This window comes from Apium graveolens, chromosome 3, assembly GCF_009905375.1.
Source record: "Apium graveolens cultivar Ventura chromosome 3, ASM990537v1, whole genome shotgun sequence".
In the NCBI taxonomy this organism is placed as follows: Eukaryota; Viridiplantae; Streptophyta; class Magnoliopsida; order Apiales; family Apiaceae; genus Apium; species Apium graveolens.
The window spans coordinates 231,247,040-231,252,198 of NC_133649.1; the positions used below are offsets into that span (position 1 = coordinate 231,247,040).

Genomic DNA, 5,159 nt, shown 5'->3' on the forward strand with positions numbered 1-5,159 from the left:
CTCACGAACTGAGTTGATTCACTAGAAATGGCACACCGATCAGTCTCATGGGCACCATCATAAAGCTCACAGACACTAGTGATCTGATTAACTCCATAATTAGATAGAGAATCCACCTTCATCGTTAAAGCCTTAAGTTGAGCAGCTATAATAGTAGTTACATCCATCTCCAAAATTCCTGCTAACTTACCCTGAGATAGTCGCTGAGTAGAATTCTGGTATTCATCAGTTCAATTAATTAATAAGCTTCATCGTAGCTTTTAGCCAACAAGGCTCCTCCTGACGCTGCATCAAGCATGGGTCTAGAAGTAGCACCCAAACCATTATAGAAACAGTTAATGATCATCCAGTCAGGCATCCTATGATGAGGAAACTTCCTAAGCATCTCCTTATATCGATCCCAAGCCTCGCATAAAGGTTCTCCAGATTGCTGAACAAATTGAGTAAGTGCATTTCTGATTGCAGCAGTCTTCACCATAGGAAAGAATTTGGTTAAGAACTTCTGAGCAAGATCCTTCCATTTGATGATAGACCTTGGTGGTAAAGAATGTAACCAACACTTAGCTTTATCCCGCAGAGAGAATGGGAAAAGCCTAAACTTAATAGCATCTTTCGAAACTCCATTGAACTTGAAAGTGTCACAGATCTCGATGAAATCTCTGATGTGCATGTTGGGGTCTTCTGTCAGAGAACCCCCAAACTGAACTGAGTACTGTATCATCTGAATCGTGCTCGACTTGATCTCAAAGGTATTAGCCGAGATGGCTGGTAGAACAATGCTAGACTGAATATCATCGATCTACAGTTGAGAGTAGTCCATCAAAGCCTTTGTATTTGCTTCTGGTTCTCCCATTGCAACAAGAGCTTCTTCTTCCTTCTCAACTAAGATTTCTTCTTAAACTTTCTCCTCGACTATAACTTCTTCATCAGCTTGATCCAGTGTCCTCTTACGAGACCGAGAACGCATATGCATACACGCTCGCTAGAGTACATGAAACACGACAATAAATTAAGTAAGTAACAATGTCCGAGTCACTGAACTTTAACGACCAATGATGACAAACACATAAACTAAAAATTAACACCGATATCCCCGGCAGCAGCGCCAAAAACTTGTTAGGGCTAAAATATGCGCTAAAATTTGCGCAAGTATTCGCGGTCGTAAGTAATATAGAATAAATTCTAGTTCATTCCCACGGGGATAGGTTTAAGTTAATTTCAATCAATGTATTTATGCAACACTAGTATGGATATTATCCAATGGTAAGACGAGTAACAATTTGTGGTTGTTTTTACTAAAAAAACTAAGAGATTATACTAAAGAACATAAACTAAGAGATTAAAGAGATTTGATTAATATGACACAAACATGGAATTCTAACTTCATTAAATACTTCATTCAATAGCCTTTTCATTCTTAACCTTAACATGTAATGGTGATGACACTAATCATATAACATGAAACTGATAAACGCTAACTTTTGTTGTGCGAATACCATACTACCAGACATCAACAAAAGAGATAGAAGCTGAATAGACACCATTTATATTGAGACCCTATATGTCTATAGAATTTGACAACATAACGGTTTAATGCACAAGTTATCCCTCGTGATTACATAGGGCAAGTAAAATGGTTAAAATTACCTATGAATCATGCATAATGAATACATGAACCTATGCTAGCATGGCAAGTTCTAAACCCTTGAATGCACTTTCGATTCATTAAAGATTAACACACTATCTTATAAGTTCACGACGCTCATAAGACGAATAAGCGCAACCAAAACTAGGTTATCATACAATCACCACACACTAAGGCATCAAAACAAATTAACTAAAGAAATCCATAAATAAATCCGTAGAACCCCACGATAGCGATTAGCCCATGATTAGACTCATCATCAACGTGGGTTCCAATGAAAGCATGGTATAATAAACATAGTCTTTATACTTAATAAAACCAAGTACGAAACAAGAGTAAAGGTTCATGAATAAGAAAACTAGCATGCAAGTTACAACTTAAAATAAAGATTCACAAGAATAAACTAGATCTTCTTCACCTTGGATGATTTTATTCTCTACGGTCTTTTTATGCCTTCTCCTTAGCTCTGGTAAGTTTCCTTATGAAAAACGAGCATAAGTTATGTTTATATAGCAGCCCACGCAAAGTAGAAGTCTTCTGGATCAAAATTCGATGAGAAACAGGATTTTCTGAATTCGACCTGGCGCGGCTGCGCGCTTGACCAGCGCGGGCGTGCTGCATCTCTGGACTCCTGGAGCGGGCGCGCTGACTCTTTGGATAAAATGCTGAATTTTTCTTTTCTTGCTGATTTGAGTTGAATTTTTCATGAGCTTTTATTTTAGAAACCATCCTAACACCAAATTAGCACTAAAACCATGCTAATTCACCTGGTTACCTGGTAAATGCCTGAAATGCAAAAACACTACAAAAACACGTTAAAAACACTAACAACTTGAGTGCAAAACATCAATCCAAAGCTTTACAGCGCGTAATAAAATGTCATAAATGCGACTCAACACTCAACCGAATTCTATATATTCAAACTTGAAATCCATGCATTCGTCAAAGATCATTAAAATCATAAAGCATAACCTCGTACCTTACGGGTCTCACAGTTTCATCATCATAGAAATAGGTCAGGGGTTACCCCCACAGTGATTTGGTCATCATGATTTAGTTGTCCCATTGAACCAAGTTCTTGGGATCTCTAGTCAGCAAGGTTGGGTGTCCACCATGACACCGTTAAGCAATAGGCAATGCCCATTCCTCTCGATGATTTAATAACTATCTCTCGGTCTAACTAGATTCCCTTGGCTTAAACAGATTCGCTCAGTTTAACCATTTGGTTAGTGGATCCAAACATTATCATTTGACTTTACATAGTCAATTCTGATAATTCTCGTTGAGAATAGTTGTTTAATGGTATTATGTCCTCATCATAGATGCGAGACATACCATTGCATACACAACAATGTGATCCCCCAATTTGCAGATTAATTACACAATATATGCGTATTGAAGACACGTTTTCCTTGTCATTTAGGAATATCCTTCCAAAGTGGCTATTCATCCTTTTAGTTGCATTTATTTTATGCACTATACTCGTATTCCATCATGAATCGAGCTAAGTTTTGGATTTCCATGACACGACTGCTAAGTGTGAAATGTATTTTCGAATGACTTTTAAGTTCTTAAAGTCAAATTCTAATTTACATACTATATTCACATAGTACAATTAGATATCTTTCGTATTACAGTCCAAGCTCACGAGCACATATCATACACCTTAAATCTCATTAAAATCACTTCCTAGTGACCAATTTTCATTTTACTCGTGCATCTACCCAGTTTACCAACTGTGTAGCCTATGTATGATTTTGTACAATTTTAAAAGTACAACAAACTTCCAATCCTTCTTGAAAGATCCTTGTTCATCTATGTTTGGATTAATATAAATCCATTCTAGCTATGAAAACTTTAGCTTAGTTGATCCCTTCAAGATTCACAACACCAACATTTGACATGTATCATCTAAGACTTTTAAAGTCACGAAGATTGTAATCTTCAAATAAAAAATTTTCAATCTCATCAAGATTTTCAGAGATGATCCTCTTGTCATTACTTCTCATAATGATCAGATCAATCACATGCAATCAATTATAATTTGCATATCATGTGTAAATAACACATGAACACTTGTCAATTCTCTGATCTTGAATCAGTTTGACATCTCATATTGACATATTTCACATTTATGAAATAACTTTACTAGTTATTACTCAAGGCTTCCACTTGTTATTGATATTACTAGTTTTTAGCGTCCCAAAAACCAGCAATTTCAGTTTGCATCATTACTGAGTTTAAGCGTCCTTAAACTGGTAATCCTTAAACACATAACAACCAATTTTGAGTGTCCTTAAAATGGCAACCATGTCATTTTTTGAATCCATTGCTTATCATAACAATATCAAATTTAATATGCCATTATTTCGTGTCTATATTGTTTCACTCAATATGATCACCGAAAATATAGACTTTATACTCTTGCTTTATCTGGAGCAACCCTCAGGTTCACGTAAATAGATATTTCTCCAAATATCTATTTAGAAAAACTGTCTCAATTTTCATTGATGCACTTTTAAATTTCACAATACGATAATTTTAGTATCATCTTAATGAACCTTATTCTCAAAGCTCGGGAATATTTCATAAATTATATAAGGACATCACTTTTGACTGTAATATTTTTTTATCAGTCTGACCTTTTACTTCCTTTCGACCCACATATATTTTCCCAATTTGAAAATTCATTTGGGTCCGAATGCTTCTATCTCATAAGAAGATCCATATATTTTTAAAACAAGATTATGTCAAACAGAACTACTCTTTGTATTTCTTAACATCCTTTCCCCCACAAAGGATATAGAGAGAACATACACAATCCATTTTGTAGTACACGTGTTAGAAAATTTTGATTTATTGACTTCTCAATAATAGTCAAATTTTCTCTTGATATATGCACTTATCAAGGAATTATACGAGAAGTGCACTGCTTCAATTAAATTTACAGGTTTACCTTCAAGAAAATTATCAAGACATTCGGGACTAGAAATTACCCAAGTCTTTTGCTCTCTATAGGTTCATCCTCACATTCATCCAATAACTCGTAAGTTCATTTAGATGACTTTTAATTACATCTACTAGGAACTACTAGCTTATCGCATAAGCATTCCTAAACTCTGTAATAGTATTCTTACGAATCTCAAAAATTAGACTCATATATCGGATATTATTAGACTCAACCATTGTCTATATATCCATCCAAAATATCTCAATTAATTTTGGATCTCATGCTACCAAAAGAGGTATTGGTATCAAGTTTCGAGATACCCCCACATTTCAATTATTGTCTAGAATGTTTCATTACATTCCATTATTCATAGAAAATTCAATAATTTTCTATTGTAGATACCCCCACAATTTTAATATTTCACAGATAGTCAGAAAACATTCCAAAAATAATAAGAAATTTAATTATTTCCTTCCGTGGTATCTTATTTAAGGAATAATTAGCCCTTCGTAACTAATATCCTCAAATTCAGTGATAGTCTGAGCTGATCACAATCGTTTTGCA

The 5,159-nt window shown here is 34.9% G+C and overlaps 1 non-coding gene across 1 annotated transcript; it reads left to right on the forward strand.

Annotated features, from left to right (window-relative positions):
- Positions 1 to 356: 356 nt before the first annotated feature.
- LOC141715614 (small nucleolar RNA R71) lies at positions 357 to 461 on the forward strand. The gene has a single exon (XR_012572370.1). It is a non-coding gene; the product is annotated as a small nucleolar RNA R71 (small nucleolar RNA).
- The last annotated feature ends 4,698 nt before the right edge of the window (positions 462 to 5,159 follow it).